The sequence below is a fragment of the Asterias amurensis genome, chromosome 10, assembly GCF_032118995.1.
Source record: "Asterias amurensis chromosome 10, ASM3211899v1".
NCBI lineage: Eukaryota > Metazoa > Echinodermata > Asteroidea > Forcipulatida > Asteriidae > Asterias > Asterias amurensis.
This window is the reverse complement of record NC_092657.1, coordinates 19,213,890-19,235,745: the sequence shown is the minus strand read 5'-3', so window position 1 is coordinate 19,235,745 and position 21,856 is coordinate 19,213,890. Positions and strand designations below refer to the sequence as shown.

The 21,856-nt window shown below is 35.7% G+C and overlaps 1 pseudogene; it reads right to left on the bottom strand.

Annotated features, from left to right (window-relative positions):
• Positions 1 to 6,163: 6,163 nt before the first annotated feature.
• LOC139942775 (uncharacterized) overlaps positions 6,164 to 21,856 on the bottom strand; it is a 69,805-nt pseudogene continuing 54,112 nt past the window's right edge.

Below are 21,856 nucleotides of genomic sequence, written 5' to 3'. Positions count from 1 at the left end.
GTGCCGGACTAATCCAGCTGAGAGGTAGGTCCACTATTTGGTTTTTACACAGTGGAGCCCTCAACTTTGGGAAATTTTTACTCATAAAAAGAGCTAAATTAGGTGAAATATGGTAATTTTCTACTTTTGACCGTTGGCATGGCAACGAAGGTGTAAATACAAAACTTATGCTTTATTTTTACATTTTGGTTGATGGCCTTCACTTGTGCAAAGTTTAAACGAAATCCATTTTTGAAAGTCTGCCACCACTTCTTTGATTTTTAGAGCAACCCAGTCTTAAATTCTAAATCCGAGGTCTCGAAATCAAATTCGTGGAAAATTACTTCTTTCTCGAAAACTACGTCACTTCAGAAGAAGCTGTTTCTCACAATGTGTTATACTATCAACCTCTTCCCATAACTCGCAATCAAGAAAGGTTTTATGATAATAATTATGTTGAGTAATTACCAATAGTGTCCACTGCATTTAAGGCAAAAAAAAGCTTAAATACACTGGACACTATTGGTAATTGTCAAAGACCAGTCTTCACACTTGGTGTATCTCAACATATGCATAAAATAACAAACCTGTGAAAATTTGAGCTCAATCGGTTGTCAAAGTTCATAGGGTTCCAAATCTCATTTCCAGCAAATGTTTAAATGAAATAATGTGTAAGTATAAATTAGATCATTCATCGATTAACAATAGAGGGAAATACAGAGTGAATATTTGTCATTAGTTAGTGTGTATATTGTTACAAATGATTACTTGTCAGTGTGGTCCTTTACCAAAGAACAATTTTTAGCAAGAGAGAAGCACTACTTGTAAGACTAGCAATGTTTATTACATCTTTTATTTATGCCCTCTTTCTACGACAATACATAACAGTAGTTCGACATTTGACCAGTGGAGATAAAAATAACTGGCTTAATCCCCCCTTTTAAAGAATATTACAAGGTTCACATTTATCTGCATTTTTAAATGTTTGTTTATTTGCAAGATTTTACAGTTGATAAACAACAAATCCTCCCGTTTTTCAGCTTGATTTTGGCACAAAAGTATAAACAAATCTATCCTCTTCTCTTTTTGGCTAAGTTTGTGCAACATTCACTTTGTTCTTCCCGAAATATTTTATGGAAAAACAGCATAATTTAACAACTTTGAAGGCATCTTCAAGCAAATTTGCTGTTTATAGCCAAAAAGATAAACAAACAAAAATCGTAGATAATTGACAACCTGTTGTTAAAACATTTCACTGAAATGATCGGTTTGTCTAGTGACCAACACAAACATTGGGTATCTGGTTTAGTTTAAAGTTTGTTTAGGTTAAAATACACTTTTTTTTTGTTTTTTACACCGAAATTTGTTTGACAAAGTTGTCTTTTAAAATGTTATATTTTCCCTACCCAGAAGTAATATTTGTTGTCTTCTTATATTTGAAACATTACATTACGGGTTATGGTAAACAAAGGGGAAATTAACAACGATTTTATATAATGGTAATGGACCCCAGCATTGTACAAGACAAAACATTACTTTAAGTTTGAACAAATACTACATACTGTAATCACATAACCACACAACTTCAATAGACTGTGTAAGTCGACCTCTAGAGAACCTGGACGTCTTTAAACCTAGAAAAAACAAACAGCTACAGCGTGCGGTTTTGCGCACTTGAATAGTGACGTTATAATTATTATCGACCTTTATTGACCATTGCAATTCTTCCTTTTAAGTCAACTTTATTTTTCTACTGCGAGTACACATTTGTTTTCGACACAGGGATTTCCTTCATAAATTATAAAACGCACAGTTTAGTAACGAGTTTTGGTCACTTAAGGGGAAATTAACAAAACATGTATACAAATGTGTGATGAACCCCAGCAACTGCGCATGGACAATAACTGAATTTAAATTACAACACTATACTAGGCACGCCAACACATACTGTACGTACATTTCCACAAAAAATCAATAGACTGTGTAAGTCGACCTCGATACAATCTGGACTTCCTGAAACTTTTAAAAGCAGCTTTACAGCGTGTATTGTTAACGTTTTGTGCACTTGTATGGTGATGTAATATTAAATTTCATCCAATGAATCGCGTAAAAAAAAAAACAAAAAAAAAAACATGATAGTAAAAAATAAATAAATAAATAAATATTTGGTTCTAAGTTTTAAAGTATTAAGTCCACAACATATTTTAGGATCTTTTAAAACAGGGAAACCAGCGCGGTGCAAAGGTTCTTTTCAGAACCACCACAACTCATTTACAGATTATCGTTACATGTTGTTACCGCAAACCTTTGAATAGAACAAAAAAGTAATGATAAATTGGTCATCGTTGGACTTACACGGTCTATTATTAGTTACTACCAACAAGTTTACTTTACGTTGCAAATCACAATCGAGGAACAAAATGTAAGATTTTAAAAGTGGCAAGGATAATGGTTTGTTTTTGATAATTCAACAACGTAGCAGTTTGGCCCCCTTTTTGATTGGTAAGTGGTACCATTATTCATAATAATTTTACATCCCTACTCATCGAGGCATTGTGTGTTGGCCTGATACATTTTTGAATCGACAAAGATTCGAACCCACAAACCGATTATCTTTGCAACTTTACTTTGATTCCACTGCAATACAAACATTCAATTAAAACATGCAATTGAAGTAAAATCTAGGTCTATTTTTTTTGTTAGCTTAATAAAGTTACGATTAAATAAGACATTCTTAAATCAGAAGAAACCATTCTTAAAGCTTGAATTCTTGAGTATCAATATCAATAAACGTTCCTTGCTTTTTGCTTCTTTTTTTTCTTCATTGCTTTCAATACATTATTTGTTTACTCAGAAAATAGTAAAACTCGTCCAATTCGTTTTCCTGGTCGTTAGCATTTAGATGTTTAGGTCATCAAAAGATAATTCTAGCATTTAACATTGATTTCAACTATTACCATTAATACATACATCGATATAATAATACATAATGACTCAACAAATGTTGAAAGGTTTAAATCTTCTAATGACTTATATAATAAGGTTACCTAGATAAAGATTATTGATTTCTCATTTGATTGTGATTTGTTCAGAAATCAAAGCTTTAACAAACCGTCTGTGATAGTAGAAAGACCTGCTATGTCGCCAGATAAAAATGGACGCCGTTGCTTACTATATCAAACTATAAAACAAGTACCAGTTGCTGTTCGTTAGCTTCATTTGCCTCTACCTGTTTACAGTCAGTGTTCAGAATGAAATGTCAATTGTAATAATATTTTCGTTGTTCGACATATATCTGTCTGGTACCAAGCTTGTTAGTCTAGTTTTTGTTTCACTCAAACCAACAAACTCTGTTTTTTTTTTTTAAACTGGCAGTAGGAGAGCATAATATGATCTACTTCCTATTTAAAATTTAGTTGAATGATTTTTAACAAGTTGCTGTGACCTATTTTAAAAGATTAAACTTTAAAAGTGTGTTCATATTTTTGTCTCGTCTTTCCTTGATTGTAGTTCTCATTTGATTTCATGACACATAACACCAACATTGACGTTGTTCTGTTTACAATTTCCATCAGTGTTGTGGGTCATTTGTTTTATCCCATATTTTGTCCAGCTCTCTATAGACAGACATCATATTCTGTCACTTATAATTCACTAACTAAAGTCAAACACTCACAACGGTTTTCTCTCATCTGTGACCATACGTACCAAGCGTTTAGAATTTGAACCAACACCACATTGTCCTAGCTACTAACTTTGTTAACTAGTTTACGCCAAGTAATACTAATATTTATATTTTACATTTAGGAGCTTTTATAAACACAATTAAATTACAACACTTTTAATCAGAAACCATTCTTAAAACATGTTTGTTTTTTTCCAGCAGTTTGGTAACAAGTAACTGTTCTTTTAAGGCTTTTTGTCACGTTTTATCTCTTGAAAAAAAAAAAAAACTGTGTTTATTCTTCTGCTCAATCGCAGCTGACATGTATTTATTTTTTAAAAACATTTTTTTTTAAACCTAGTCATAAAAATGGTTCCTGATAATACAATTTTACCAATAATTTATCATAACAATTAACACCAATATAAAACTACCTTAACACACAAACATTGATATGTGCAGATATTAATTAAATAAGTTACAGTTGAGTGAACATTGAATGTGACAGAAGTGATTTAATCAAGCTGGAATGTGATACTGGAGATTGGAAAGGTTTTGATAAAAGTATTTCCACCTATGTCAAAGCACTTCTCTGTTCATTTATCATTTAGAATTTGTTTACGCCATGATATGTTTTTGAAGGTTTCTGTTCACATTGCCAGAACTAATCTTTCCCTGACCAGGCTAACTTGTTTGTCCAGTGCCTTAGCATTAGTGTTACGCACGGGCCATCTTAGCATAAGTGTTACGCACGGGCCATCTTAGCATTAGTGTTACGTACGGGCCATCTTAGCATTAGTGTTACGCACGGGCCATCTTAGCATTAGTGTTACGCACGGGCCATCTTAGCATTAGTGTTACGCACGGGCCATCTTAGCATTAGTGTTACGCACGGGCCATCTTAGCATTAGTGTTACGCACGGGCCATCTTAGCATTAGTGTTACGCACGGGCCATCTTAGCATTAGTGTTACGCACGGGCCATCTTAGCATTAGTGTTACGCACGGGCCATCGTAGCATTAGTGTTACGCACGGGCCATCTTAGCATGAGTGTTACGCACGGGCCATCTTAGCATTAGTGTTACGCACGGGCCATCTTAGCATTAGTGTTACGCACGGGCCATCTTAGCATTAGTGTTACGCACGGCCCATGTCACACAAAGCAATACAGTTACAATTAAATACAATACTTTAAATCAGATACCATTCTTAAAACAGTTTTTTTCTCCACAGTTTAGTAAAATGTAATGTTTTTTTTAAGGCTTTTTTGCCACGTTTTCTCTGTAGAAAAATATGTTACTTTAATTATTATTCTGCTCAATCGCAGCTTACATGTATTTACTTTTAAAAACTATTTGTTTTAAAACCTAGCTTTAACAAAGGTTTCCGAGATGACATTTTTACAATTTTTGTCGTAACAATTAACACCAATAATCTTAAAACACAGATATTGATACGACTTGTGCAGATATTAATTAAATAAGTTACAATTGTGTGAAGATCGAATGAGACAGAAGTTCTTGAATCAAGCTGGAATGTGACACTGGACAGTTTTGGTAAAGGTGTTCCCAGTATGTCAAAGCACAAGTACCACTTCTCTGCTCGTTTATTATTTTAGCAGTCGTTTTTGAAGGTTTCTGTTCACATTGCAAAAACAATGTCTTCCCCTGTCCAGGCTAAACTTGTTTGTCACGTGTCTAAGCATATAGAGTAACGCACGGGCCATGTCATACAAGGCAATACAGTCAACCAGTTCCAAGCAAATTCCACGAAGAAAAGCCATTCAGAAAATTACTCATGCGCTACCAAAGTAGTCCTGTTACATTCACAGCAGTTGGTTTGCCTCTCTGTAAAAGTTGCCTCGTGTGACAAGGCCCATACACTATTTCTAACGGAATAACACGAGAATTAGGCATGTGGACACAATGTCGTGATATCCCATCAATGTTGTTATGGTATGTTTGGGAGATGTTGATCACCATAAAGCGCATGACTTGTTTTAAGACTGGTTAAGTTGTTAAAAAAAGAAAAGAAAAAAAGAAGAAGGTGACAAACCGAAAAGGTTCACGTGTTACCATGGCAACTCTTTCATGTTTTGCACTATGATACCCACGGTTTGATATTGTTGTTTGACAAGCCAGATTAAAGAGTAATTTAAAGGAACACGTTGCCTTTGATCGGTCGAGTTGGTCTTCGAAAAGCGTTTGTAACCGTTTGTTATAAAATAAATATGGTTAGAAAGATGTTTTAAAAGTAGAATACAATGATCCACACAAATTTGCCTCGAAATTGCATGGTTTTCCGTTTAATTTGCAAACTAACACGGTCGGCCATTTATGGGAGTCAAAAATTTGACTCCCATAAACGGCAGACCGTGATTAATCGACGAGGAAAAAGGAAAACCACGCAATTTCGAGGCGTGTTTGTGTGGATCATTGTATTCTACTTTTAACATATCTTTCTAATCATACATGCATTTTTTAACAAACGGTTAAAAAAGACCAACTCGACCGATCCAGGCAATGTGTTCCTTTAAGCTTGGGGAAAAAGAGGAAAAAATGCTGTGTCGTTTTTTTTGTAGGAAATAACAGTCAAAGTATTGCGTTATTTTGATGAAGTCACTTGACAGTTATCTAAAGTAATAACTATAAAAGCGGCAATGCTAATATTACTTGTTACTTCTATTTTGCAAATAGTGCTGAAAAAGTCAATCGTGCGTCGCTAGATTCTTAAACACTTTTAAATATGTTGTTTACATCAACTTCTACAAGAAACCATTCTTAAAATTGGAACTCTGTAAATACTAAATTCAAATCAATTACAAAGGTTTTGTTTTCTTTAAGTTGAACCCCACTCATTGCTGATAAATTCATTTCTAGACATGTGTTTCCCCTAAACTGTAACTTGTTTTACAAGTTGTTTTTTTCCCTTGTGTACGAAAGTATCCTTTACTTTAGACTTGTGATAACTTCTTCTGAATTTTAAAAACGGTTTCAGCAGCTATCTATTAAATACAATACAAACTTACTACGATTAAAACAATGCTTAATAATTGTAACATATGAATTAATTAAGATTTAAGGGCAAACCCGGCAAAATTAGTTTACGATATATATCAATAGCTTTTGTTACCACACTGAGAGCATGATTTCAATAGACGATGTGACCTATGTTTACATTCAAACCGCCCTCTGTTGACAAAAGACTGTATACGTCATGTTTCGCCGGGCAAAAAGACGCGTAGTCATGGTAAGATTGCATACACTTTGTATAGCTGGCTGCCAAAACACAAAGGTTTTGCCCGGCGGTATGCGCGCGAATCATGTTATGGTTTTCGAGCGACGTCAGAGGTCACATCGTCTATACGCCGAAAAATTTCCAACCGCCCATTGGTTCTTACTCAATGTGCATGTCAAATTAACTTCAGGCTTCGGTTGATACACTGTACGTATGCATTAAAGCTTTGCATCTCATAAAATAATCACTAAGTCATAGAGTAACTAGTCCGCTCTCATTGCTGTGTGATCTTGCTTCTGTTTAAAAGAAGGGACTTGAGGGTGAGTGCACATTTAGAACAAATAGTGCTTAGTATTTATGAGCCAAGTAAAATAGACCAGGTTACCAGGCACATGATGCATGCGATTGTCGGTTAATACAGGTGATGAATAATGCACAAACACACGAGTCTGCGTTTCTTAACCTGTTGACTGTGAAAGACCATTGTAAAATTTAAAAGGATTTTTGTAACACATGTTAACGACTTGGCTGAACAGCTCTTCAATTTGACGAATAAATGCACCGACATGCGATTTTCCGTTTCCTAATTATTTGACTGTCAAGGGGCTGAAATATTTTTAGCCACGAGGCGGAGATTGGCGGCGTATTTTGATTTCAGTCTTTGCAATACGAGAACCATTCCATTCACTAGCTCTAATGACTCGTTTGTATGGACCCATAGTATCACCAGGTTGGATATATTCAGCATTAAGGTTATTATCTACACCAGGTATACCAGAGCATCTATTAAACCACCATCCTCCTTCACTATTCAGACCTGGGCAGTTTGTTGAGCCTTGGTTAATATCTGCATGATGGTGAATGCTGAAGGCTTGATTGTTGGCAGTCTCAAGAATATTATCTGAAAAACATAATAAAGTACAAATAATCAAAACCAATATTTGATGCTCTTTTAGTTAGACAATTTATAGTTTTTGGTAACCATTTTTTTAAAAGGAATTTCACCCCTATACGGGTTTTCTAGATTATAAGCAGTCTAGGCAGTTTATGGCACCACCATACACTGTTTAATTACGTAACCACTTTGCAGATTTTGCACATGTTCGAGATCCTTTGTGTTGATTTATGTGTGAAGAATAAAGCGGAACGAACAAGTACAACATCAGCGGTTAAACTCATAATTCAGTATTTTAACTAACATTGAGGAACTTACTTCTGCATCCAATGAGTTCAATGCTTACAGCTGGATATCCACCGTTTTCGATTTGTGTGATGCGGATGAAGCGTGCTCTGATTGGCTGCTCCAACAATATGTTCGTAACCGGTGATTGTTCAGTGCTGCCAATGAATGTCTGTAGCACAGGAGATAAATAAACTTTATTAAAGCCAATTTGGTTATTAAAGCATTTGCCTGTATATAAGGTCTCAAAGAAAATCAAAAATGAATTGATCAAAATGTTGCAATATTCCTTGTGCGTGCGAGTTTCTGGGATTACCAATTGTCTTTGTTTAAAGCTAGTTGAGAAACAAGTCCACCATAATAAAAATAGTCAATTTGATGAATCATTTTGTTAATGTAATGACAAAACCATTTACCTGAGGTTCTCCCTGGTGGCTTACGTTGACCCAGGTAACGTTGTCGAGACTGTATTCCACTTGAAATGACGTTTCATTTTCCCCTTGTGCTATGACTCCCTCAACTAGTGTTACTAACAGCAGGTCAATCTGAAGCCGTGGTGATTCGTCGAAAATGATATGGGCTTCATTAAGAAGGCGTTGTCTACATACCCAGCGTACTGTAAAATACAAACATTTGATTGATTGAAGATTTGAATTTAATGCGTTGTGCTCCAGTTCTGTAAAGTGACAGTAAACCTGGATTGTCTTTATAAAAAAGGATTATCTATAACACGATATGCTCAAACTGGGCTCTGGTTCGTGAGTTAAATAAACAAATTTTGTTTTGGTTGATCAATTGAGTTTAGAAATACTTACTTCATAAAAAAAAAATAAAAAAAAAAAATGTGTGAACATTATAATTTAAAAGGTCACCAAGCTTTTGATAAATTTCTGATCATCCAGAGCAATTAAAGCAAACACACTTGTCCATACTAAGAGAACAAAACGGAGAGACATTATCGTAAGAACCAATTCTCAGATCGAAAGTCTGTGGGGGAAAACAGTTCCGTTTATTAATCAAATAAGTTGTTATTGCCATTACTTTAAAGAAAGATTACAAAACGTGAATTTACCTTAACTATTATATAACAATCTTGGTTTTAGAGTTGTAAGGTGCTTCAAAAAGCTGAGCAAACCTGATTCAAATATGTACACTTTAAAATTATAAATTGTAACTTTGTCAATCACTCTTTTAATGTTTAAAATATTGCTGTGTTGGATTTTTTTTTAATGTATATACACAGTTTTCACGATCAGTTCACTGTAATATTTAGACGAATATATAACTTTTTTTAAAGACAATGTGTCTCAGACATCTTGTTAGAACTAACCTTTGCACCCTAGTAGTTCAACACGTATCCACAGAGAGCCATCAGTCTGGTTTAGTATGATGCGGATATAACGAGCAGTGATTGGTGGATGGAACATGCTGGTAGCTACCGAGTCTGATGCTGTGTTTCTTCGGAGAATCTGTTAAGAAACAAAAACTACAAATTATGATGCTATCCCCATCAAATAGCATGTCACTCACTAGTGAAACAAAAACAATTTAACTTAGCAAAGCAGAATTATCAATACACATTTTGTATTTTGTTTAAATCAGACTAATGGTCTCGAAATCAATTCAACTGTGCATATCACAACAGTTGAATTTATTTCGAGACCATAAGTCTGATTTAAACAAAATACAAAATGTGTAGTTAAAAAGTAGCCATAGAAGCTTAAACTAAACTATCTTTGGCACATCGACATTGTGGTTGTTTACAAACAAGTTGAACAAGATCAATCAAATCCGTTTGAATAGTTTTGCTTGTCAGTTCTTAGAGTCGGACTTAATGAATTTGTGAAACCATTATAAAGCCCCAACTCATCAAGAACACAGGGTGTTATAGTGGGTAAAAATAATGTTTGATACACTTCTCGAATTTGCATGGAAAGTCTGACTCCCTGTCTGATTGAGATGGTGAGTGCATTCCGGGTGTGAGGAGCAAAATGCGAGAATGCGAATTGAAGCAGACTTAAGAAGCTTGACAGGTTGACATAATTAGGTTCCAATAACCTAATCAGTTTACATTAAACATGTATGTTCTTACCTGTGCTGAACCCAAAGTATGCCAAGTGCTCTGGTCATCACTGTACTCCAGCCTGTACCCATGACTCACATCTTCATTGATTACCTGATCAGATCCCTGCAGCATCATAATTCCCTCTACTATGACATTACTTTCGAGATCAATCTGTAACCATGGGTTGATGTCATTAGGATCAGCGCACCAGCCAATAGTATCACTGTTTGCTGATTGAGTGAGTCGTGCATTGCTTGGTTGACAGTTACCATCTTCCCTCTGCTGTGTACTTGATGCTGTGATTCTGTAGTCTGGAATGCTGCCATCTCCCATTCCGAGACGATTCAAACAAAAGAATCGTTCTGTATCAGATGTAATAAAGGCAACACAATAATATAAGATTTCTGGACATAACGGTATGTTTCGAAAAAAGAAGAAGAAAAAAAAAACCACACACAAGCAAGTGACTTAAACGCTTTTGACAAAACAATGTAATCTCAAATTATGGAACTAACAGGTTGTACTTGGCCCGGGACTTTGCTAGTTGTTGTTCCTTGCTCCATCAAAATAAAACAACTTAACACAACTTAACATAACACATACTTATATCAATAGTTAATACATGTAGAGATTATACATGTTTAGATAAAAAACAAAGTATTTGCAGCGATTGTTTTTAGTAATGTTGTCATTTGAGATCAATATGAATCAAGTAAGTGTTTGCTTAATGAGACGTATCCCAACGGCGAGGGCACTTTGGTGCTTTTTGAGTCTTGCTGTGAAACATAACACAAAGTTTCAACAAATCAAACTAAAGAAGTATTATGGTTACTTTGATGTTGTACAAATCAACGGGATCAATAAATAAATAAATAAATTAATCACTTTTACAACTTTACCATTACATCCAAGGAGTTCAACACGCAACCCAGGACGAGTCGAAAATCTAGAAGTAGTATAATACCCAGTTGGTATGATGCGGATGTAGCGCGCTCTGATTCCCTCATTGAACATAGTGGTAACTTTTGTCTTCATATCTGTATTTCCGGAAAATCTCTGTTAAGAAAACAATGTGATGCTCAATATCAAGAGCTATTTCAGAACAGAACAGTTTGATTCCGCCAAGGTCATGTGAATCGCAGCTTCCATACACGAAATCGATTTTGTTTTAGTTGAGATTGTTAAAGCATGCAGACGCTTACTACAGCAGTTGCTATTAATTTTGGTAAAACATGCTGATAAACAGTGTTATAAACAATTGTTTTTTTACAAAATCTGGTTTAAAAGTTCATTCCGTTTCCATATGTAAAACAAAAGAATTATTGATTATGGAGGAATAGTAAAATTGCCGTTTTAGTGAATCGATGGTCAATAAATAATATATTTTCGTAATCAATTACATATGGTGTCGTTAATACTTATTCAATATTCTGCATTGAACGGTTTTCTGCCATGTATTTATAACGTCATACCTGTGCATTGTCCTTTTCTGCACCTCCTATAAAGCGCATGTCTTGCTCAGTGTCACCGTAAGATACGATGAACTCTGTAACCCAGTACGTGTTGTAGGTGTTACCCTGTGTAACAACACCTTGAATCAATACCGGGTGATGTAGATCCACTTGGAACCATGCACTGTCTGTGTCATTCAATGTGGGACACCAGCCACCGTACAAATATAGCCGTCCGTAAGTGTTCCAACTGCATTTCTGGTCATCAGTAGACGATGTCGTTATGCTTCCATCAGGGATGGTACCATCTTCCATTCCAAGCTTCTGCTGACAAACTTCATGGACTGAGAAAATAAACAAATTCATAGTGTTCCATCAAACCAGCCTTTATTGAAAACATTCAGTTTATGCGAATTTTTAAGATGGTCTTGTGAACTTAAGAATTGTTTAATTTTAATTAACTCTTATTAAGACCATGGTTTACTTTAGAAACACGTTTTAATTTGGCTTTATAGTACATGTTCATAATATTAGCTAATGTGTAGTCTAATAATTGTTTACAATAACTTTGAAGAGGAGTGAGGTTGAGTGCAAACATATTCTGACTTTACGACTTTTTACCATTTCTATATTTTTGCAATGTACTTGATTTATACTGTGCTCAACTCATACTCGAGTACAGTTTTGAATGTCTCAATCTTATGACTTCGTGTTCTTGGAGAACGTGGTGAGTGGCCAACAGCATATATCATTAAATTATATCCTTTACCTTTGCAGCCACTGAGCTCAATATCTTAAGTATTCTAGGCTGTTGGTTTGCAGCTGATGCACCGAATTTGTTATGTTCAGTGTTCTGTGCAAGTCTGGCAATAAATTGTTTTCTAGTTGCTTTATAGATGAGATTTATAGACTTACGTTCGAAATCAGTTAGGCGTGTCTCGTTTTAAGGGTCTGTGTACTGTTTTTTAGGACGACACCAAATGTCATCAGATTTACACAGTTTGAAAACAAAAATTGTAGAAAGCTTCCCTTGGTGTTGTTTTAGCATGTACAACGTATTTTCATGACATTGTTTTACTCATTTCTTAAAAATTACAGCACATCAGCAAGTAATATCTTTTATATAAGCTTTCTACTGACATTATCATCAATCTGTGTAAGTTAAATGTAAATGTAAATCGGTAGACTTTGAGTTTTGTGTTACAAAAAGTACCCCAATCCTTTTATAGTGAGATTATGTACAATAAGCCTGACATTTGAAACCGTGGTGATTGATTGAAACAATACCTCTGCAGCCAAGGAGTTCAATACGTAGGAATGGGTGGCGGTTCCAGGCTGTTGGTCTGATGCGGATGTACCGTGCTTGAATAGGCTGCTGGAATATATTGGTAACTGGGGTGTTTCCATCAGTGTTGCCAATGAATGTCTGTAAAAATAAATTCAAACCAGAGGTGGAGACACAAATAAATACAAAATGATTATTAACACTTTGGTTACAACTAACGGCTGTACTGCAATATTGGAGTGTTTGTGTTTTTAATGAATATTGGTAAGGGGTGTTTGTATCAGTGTTGCCAACGAATGTCTGTAAAAAAACAGGGGTGGAAACAAATAAAGAAATAAAAATGATAATTAAGCTTTTGGTCATGAATAATAGTTGTATAGCTTAATTGGAGTGTCAATACATGATTACATGTCTGGATGGAAGGTGTCTTTGCCGAGTACTCTTACCTGTGGAGTAGAGGCCTCATTCACATACAGCCATGCAGTGCCATCAATGCTGTATTGTACCTGGTAGTGTGTCGTCCAGTAATAACCGAATGGTCTGCCCTGTGTGATGACGCCCTCAATATGCACAGGCTCTAAACCCATATACATTATTTGAAGCCATGAACCTTGTTTTTCAGCTGGTCCCCAACAACCGTACATATTCAGTCGTGCATTGCTTGGCGGATACCAGTAACCCTTTTGACTAGATGCTGTAATCCTATCATCAGAGATGCTCCCGTCTTCCATTCCTAATTTGTGTCCACAATATCTACCAACTGGAAAGAAAACAACAAAAACAATTCAGCCTTTAGTTATTTTAAGTAACTGTTGAATTAATAATAGCTTCGTTTAGATTTTTTCCCGGAGTCAACTAACAGATTTAATTGTATCAATTTTAGTGTTAAATTGAATGGCGGTTTTAAAACGTTAACATAAAGCAACATAGTAATTAAGAACAGGCCCGTCAAAACGTCGTTTGTGTTTTACAAACAAATATTTTACAATTTGTTCTTTAAAAAAATTACAATAAATGGAGCCTTTAAAATAACCTTGATAGACTATCAATATAATCAGTGGAGCCCTGGTAATAGTATCCACAATATCTGCTAACTAGAAACTGTTGATGAAACTATAATAGTTTTCGTTTGAACTTTTCTCAGTGGTCGACAAACGGTAAATATATTTAGCAAAATTTAATTTTAAATTGAATGGCGGTTTTGAAATGTTAGCATTTAATGCAACATAATAATTAGAGAACATGCCCTTCAAAACATTGCCTATAAAGTTAAATTTTGTTCAACACTACATTAAATTGAGCCTTGAATATAGCCTTAATCCTAATATAATAAGTGGAGCCTTGGTTGTGGTGAATACAAATCACACGTTACACATACCACTTTGTTGTATCCCGGAGTGCTCCAGAAGCAGGGTGTAATCGCCAGGTCCGACGTGAAACTGTTTCTTCAGCAAATGACCGGTCATGTTATCTTCATTGGTTAGGTCCAGACTGATTGTCCAGTTCCCTTCAGCATCAGTCAGCTCATGTAGAATCTCATTACCAAGCCAGAACTCACCATCCATTGACCCAAAGCCTTTCTTGTATTCTGCCCAACTGCGGTTGAAACTGACCGATCCGTCATAGCGTCGCTGGACCACCTTGAAACAAACGTAAAATTTTGTTTTGTTAAGATAATTTTTTTCATCGACAGTCAGATTGATCTTCATTTAGCTATTTTGACCAGGTAACTTCAAAATGTAAAAAAAAAATCGGTAAACTGTTCTTTTCTTTTCCTGATAAAATGAAGCTAATTTAAACTATTCGAAAAAGATATAATAGTAAAAATTATATTTAGGGAGGCGTGGGCGAAAGGGCGATCCTTTTTTTCTTAAAGTTATTACAACAAGTGTGGATCAATTTTGTTTTTTAAGAACCGATTTCTGGTAATGCAGCTGGTTTCTGGTTGAATTAAGTCAAATGTAAACAAATATTAAGGGGACGCCATTAGTCTATATTTTCTCATTATAATACACACAATTAAATACTGTTTTCGCAAACACTTAATCATTTGAATACGTAAAATTTTAATTTTTACGTGTGATTTTGTTTTCAACAAACGCTTAAATAGTTAAGGTGTGGTTACAGAGAATTGGTCATACCATTAAAACATTATGTGTGCACAATTCAAACACTATGTGGATCCAGCATGTACAATTTTTTTTATCAGGCCGGCTCGGAGGGTTAAGCACATTATTTCATTTGTTAACAGTTCTGAAAAAAATAATGATTTGTCGTGCTATACAACATCATACAAGTCAGTTCTTAGGATGGTTTGAAGCTGGAGAGAGTTCTTTTTAGTCTGAGGTGCGGTAGAAGAGCATTCCAATTAGATGATCAGAATGTTCAAAGGAACGGTTTACCCAAGTGTGTTTATTGGCGTAATGTAACCTTGAGAGCATCAAGCATGCTTGGATACAACTAAAGTTAAATAAGATTTTGCTTCGGAGTTGGCGGACTGTTTAAGATGTCTTTGAATCTACATGAGTGAGATGCATTCCCAAATGAGTGCTGTACTTACAATCCAGCCGGTATGGTTTGTCATATCACAAAGCACCTTGATTCCTTCGTTATTCTGGAAGGGATGGATAGTGTATATACCATTGTCTTTGTTACCAGCATCCAACAAAGCCTGACAGTCTGGGGGAATAAACAGAGCGATTTGAAAAAGTTTAAAATAATCGAAACATCTTTCATAGAAAACACGAACTGTGATTATTTTTATTTAAAGTCTTAGTACCCGGCTTTGCTACCTTTTTCGTCTTTTATTAAAATGTAGAGAGAAAGATGTTTCCCATTAAAACGTTTTTGTTTTTGTTTTCCCCGACGTGGGCTAGCTCGGTAGCCTAGTGGTAATGCACCTGCTATAGCCGAGCAAGGTCGTGGATGGTAATCCCACCCGAGTCTTTTATATTCAATGAATCTTACCCTGAACATGGCATTCATAATAATCATGTATCTCTTCTTGGTCATCAGTGAAGATTGGTTTGTTAGTGTAGATTGGTTTAGTTTGTCTTTTTGGAGCTATTTTAAACAGCCCTCCTGGTCGGGTTGAGGTACATATACACATATCCTCAAATGGTTGGATCCATCGTAGTTTGTTTTGCCTTATTTGAAATTTTGACCTTAAAATGAGTCGTTAAGACCCCCACATGAAGGTGGTATTTGAAATTTGTTTTTTCTCAAAAACTGCCTGGGTATATTTACCTTTCAAAAAATGTTGTTTGGAACCAATATATGCACCAATGAGGATAGGGAGTGCAAAAACAATTGGTGTACTCAAAATGTACCCTTTTCAAGATAATCATACTTTTACACTTCGTTTTGCTATACATTTGTGCATAAGGTCAATATTTATACGTTAATTACATAGGTTTGTAGTATCAACATAAAGTTAAAAATACATTTTATGGATAGATCTATCAAAATGTGAATAAATTTGACACCAATTTTGAAAATATTGATTTTTGACCTTTGTTGACCTTTTTACCCCCAAATTACCTTAAAATACAAAATCAAGCTGGGCATCCACCCTAATCGTCTTCCCGAGCCCATGATCCATACTTCTAGCATGGATGCCAGCCAATAACAAACTATGCCGTTTTTTTTTTGTTTTTTTTTTTTTTTCTAGAGCACTTTTTAAAGTTTGGCTGGTCTACTATACTTAGAAATGTACATTATTGTTCAACATTGCTCTTGTTCATAAAGTATACACTCCAAACTAATAATTGCATTTTTTTTCACTCACCCGGTACAAGGGCCTATCCCTATAGGGATCTTTCTCAAAAAGTAGTATATTATAAATTGTCATGCAAAAAAAAAACTTGTTATCCCTTGAATTTGAAAAAACAAAAACTACAATAAAGCGTTGATTATAGATCGCTCAAAAACTAACATAATAATTATGTAAGACACATAGATCCTTGTAACTTGAGTGTATGCCACATGTTGTTCAATAAACCCAAACCAGTTAAACCACTCAACATTTTTTTGATTCCTTTCCTATTTTGCAAACCAGCCTACATGTTCATCCCCAGTGCTTTAACCAAGGACGTTGAGGCTGAGTGAACAACACACGCAGCAACATAAAACGTAGTCCGGTACAGTTGTACAGATTATTCTCACACAACTAATAAAATGTCGATGTGTGTTAGCCCTGTATATACTCAGTATTTTCTAGTGTTCTGTGAAAACAAATCACGGACATTTTACTCGGGTTGGATTCGGACCAACGACTTTTGCAATTCTAGAGCAGTGTCAGGCAAATATAGGGTGTATGGATAAAAAACAATATTCTTTCTCTCCGATGCAAGTTTAACATTTGAAACAATACTTTGGGGTGTCATAAAATAATACTGTAAACAGTGATCGTTTTTGTACGGAGCCTAAAAGGGACATTTACAAAAATAAAAATTTTATATATTTTGTGCACACGAATTCTCTTTCGTGCGCACGACATAAATCTGGATTCAGGAAGCAGCCCGTCTCTTCGCAACGCCGCCATTATCACACAAGTGAAACACCCATGTGACTCACCGGGACCGACCATTGGGGTTTGATGTCAAACCAGTAACTGTTGTTTGGCATTCATAGGAGGAACTAGTTAAGTTTGACATTCGAATATCGACTGTCAAACTAGGACCATTTACTCGTTTGACATCAGACTCATTTCGCCGGCGGGAGGGTCAAATTTAAGGAACACACCCGGCCCATGAGGTTTTACTTTTTAAAGATTATTTAAAAAGTCAATAAATTTAACAAACAAAATCCGTACTTTACTGCTCACAAATATGGACAGTTTTACATATTTTTTTTAACCAAATTTTGAAGGGTCTAATCTACAAATTCAGACAACATGGGCCTGGCACAACTACATTGAATTTAAAGAGGATGGATGGTGGTAATTCCTTGATCGGGCCCATGAGGTTTAAATTTTTTGTTTTTATTTATTTTACTTTTTGACCAAAAAGTGATGATATTTTTGACCGAAAAGGTATTTGAATGGGACCCAAAGTGTGTTGAATCGGTTTTCAACTAGTGGTTTAATTCTCCCGAGGCCTGGTTCTTTTTAATTTACCTCGACTTCGTCTCGGTATAAAATGATCAAGAACCAGGCCTCGTTGGGATAAAACCACTAGTTGAAACCTATCCACCACACATTGATTCACTTATTCATAAATACCTTTTCGGCCTAAAACATCATCACTTTTTGGTCAAAAAGTAAATTAAATGCAAAAATGTTAATTGTTAAATGATTTATTTCATCACAACACCCCTCCAGCTATAAAATGATAAAGCCCTCCACCGCCCTCTGGTAAACAACTCCTTATAAGGGAATGTTATGCGCCTCGCGCGTATCGCGTGATGTGACACAACGGTTTCAGCCATTGCTCTCGACCGATATGAATGAAGAAACTGTCTTATAAGAACAGGTGCAAGGTCGCGTGTCACGCCCATAAATTAACACTTTTTACCGGCCATAAACAAAGGTTTATACACACCCACGTGACGCGCTCTCCACCAATATGAATAGCGAAATTGTCTGAGGTATTTATGAATCGAAGATAAAACACCGTTTTCGCACAGTGTGTGTTTTCAGATGCTTAAATTTGGGACCTCAGCTTAGGTCTTGGACTCAATTCAAATATTTAAGTGAGAAATTACCTCTTTCTTAAAAACTACGTTATCTTGTACATTAGTTACAAATGTAAATTTGGAGGCAACCATATGCACTACATAATACAACAGGAAGGAACACCTCAGCAGCAAAAAAAAAAAGATTTTCTTGCAACTCTATTTTACGGAAATTGACAAGTCAATGTTTGTTCCTTCGTGAAAGTTGTCTTATATTGTCTGCATGTACAATTATTGCCCTTCGTGACATGACCCGAAAATGAGTTTACAGGGCAATGTATTGATGGGAGCAATTATTTTAAGAACAAGAACAATTTTGTCAATTTCTAAGTAGGTCCTGGATTGACCTTTACAAAGGTGAAATAACTGGATTTCCCCAGCAGGCTGGGTGAACAACACACAACAACATAAAGCATAGTCTTGTACAATTGTACAGATTATCCTCGAGCCTAATATTTTGGAGCATTTAACCCAAAGAAGATGGAAATGAAACGGCGTTCCATTAGTAGGTATGCCACTTCATTTAGTCGCCGCATTGGGACAGCTGTTCTGCAGCACCCACAATTTATTTGGTCTAATCTCACTCTATTTCGTTTTGATGGCATTCATCTGTCTTAGGTTGGGATGAGCTATTTCGGTGTAATTTACGGGGCTGCATCAATTTACATCACCCCTCCTACAAATTTTCGAAGTACAAGTACAACATTTGGGTGTTGACTTGGTTGGAAGTTGAACCGAAGTGAAGTTCCCGCACATAAGCAGCATAGGGCGACCTGTTGAGCTCCGCCCATTGCAAAAAGACGTCTCGGGAAAACCCTGGAAAAATGTGCAAGGTCATGAAAAGACCAACTGTACTGGGCTTAGCAAGCCCACATAGCATTACTGAACTAGCCAAGGTGGCACCACAACAGTTGTGTGGGTCCACTGAATAATGTATTCTGTGAGTGATAAAATGAATTATTCTCCAACTATATTTAAATACCACTATTAAAATGTTACCCATACACCAGTATACATTATTTACCTGCCGGGAACTTGTGACCTACAACATACAGGAAACCAGCGTAAGGATGTTTTTTATATAGCACATGACCAAGTGCAATGACGTTAACGGTTTGTGTCCAGCAGTCTTTATCATCATTAAACGATGCAGCTTCACATCCATCAAGTCTTTTACCAGCTTGGAGAGCCAAACCCGACCTATCAAGCAAACAAAAACGTAACAAAATAAAGTGCACCCTCCGTTTTATGTTCTGATATTTATTCAATTAATGTGTCAATAACTGCGTATTAAGTGAATGGCCAAAATGATGTCGATATTATTTACTTTTAACCCAACACCTGTGACGCCATGCTATTGTTAAATCACCTGGATACATTATCATATACTGAAAATGAGCAATGGTCAATAAATTGACAAGTGACATATTTTTATCTAATAAAGTTGATACTTTTGGTTTATTCGTTTTCAGTCAGTGACGACACACATACGGAGCCGGCCCCTTCAGACGATGTGGCCTTTGACGTCACTCGAAACCATGATTCGCGCGTATACCACCGGGCAAAACCTTTTTGTTTTGGCAGCCACCTAGAAAGTACACGATTCGCGAATATACCGCCGGGCAAGACCTTTTGTTTTGACAGCCAGCTAAAGTAGACGTAAAAATTGAAACGAAGGCCATATCTGTCGTTATGTATGAAAAAAATCGATGCAACTCAAATTTCAAAAAGATAAAATTGTATGTAAAAAAAATTGCTTCAAAAAGACAGAAAACAAGTCACAAAAACACAGCAAATTTTCCCTTTATGAATGTCAGCAACATTCCCCAAATAGTATTTATGGATAGAGTATTTCATATTCTTCCCGAAAATGTCAAAAACGAGACCGGATCGTAGCTCGTCCAGTCAGGATACAACGCTTTCCACCGTTAATCCAAAACTCCCTTTACAAAAAAATCAACTATTAGACAGCATGGTTTTCCTGCACGGTGATTGGCTGATGATGACATCATCGACTGATATGGCATCATGCTGTTTTTTCGTTGTATCCTGACTGGACTAGCTACGACGTGTTCTCGCTTTTAACATTTCCGGGAAGAATATGAAATATTCTATCCATATATACCAAATGGGGACTGTTGCCGACAATCATAACGGGAAAGTTTGCCGTGTTTTTGTGACTTATTTTCTTTCTTTTTGAAGCATTTTTTTTTTTAAGTTGCACTGATTTGTTTTCATACAGAACGACAGATATAATCTCCATTTGAATGTACTGCTACATTACTTTTGTCAATACTTTTCAGATAAGGCCAAAAAAGACTGAATTTCAGAAGCCCTTTGTCCTAATTATTCATTCAAACCGAGGTCACGCATGAAAAACCACAATCAACACTGCATATAAAACCGGGCAAATAGGCCTATTAACGCATGGGTTGCGGGTAGACTGTACACGTCTTTTTGCCCGGCGAAATATGACGTGTACAGTGTTTTGTCAACAGAGGGCGATTTTGAATGTAAAGGTCACATCGTGTATAGAGGTTGATCTAAAGAAGAAAATCATTCTATGATTCAATTCACAATGTCATTTAATTTGTGTCCCCTCATCGGAATTTTGTTGTATTGCTCTTAAACCGTTTTGATGTATAGACTTGCTTTTTTTACGTATATCATTTTTGGTGTGTTTTTCTGTGTTTGTCTTTGCTTGTTTGCCTTTTTAAATTGTTTTGTGTTTTGTATTATCTTCTGTGCTTTTTTATATGCCTCCTCTTGCCTTAATGTATTTTTAGGGTTTTAGGAGACATACGCCTTTTGGCGACAGTTATTTTTGTATACTTTTATGCTCTCCTGGGCACCCCACTGTTGTTTTACTTTGTTTTCTTAAATATTTTTTAATGTATGTATATGTGCTTGTAAATGTGATTGCCCGAATAAATATTATTATTATTATAACTATCACAATGATCATTCAATTTCATTTGAACCAACCTAGGGGTTGATCAAATGATCAGGCATTTATCTTTATAAAATAATTTGGGTACTTTTTGTGACACAAAACACAATGACCACAGATTTACATTTAATTTACACCGTTTTAAGACATTGCTAGTATAAAGCGTAGCCGGCCTTAACATTTTAGTTGCTGGGGTGCTGACGGTTTTGAGAAATGAGTAAAACAATGTAATGAAAATACGTGTAACATGCTAAAATAGATTTCGTCTCATGATCACTGAGACGAAAATTATGTTCATGACATGTTGTTTTACTCATTTCTCAAACAATTTAGCACATCATCAGCAAGTAATATTTTTAGGGAAGCTTTCTA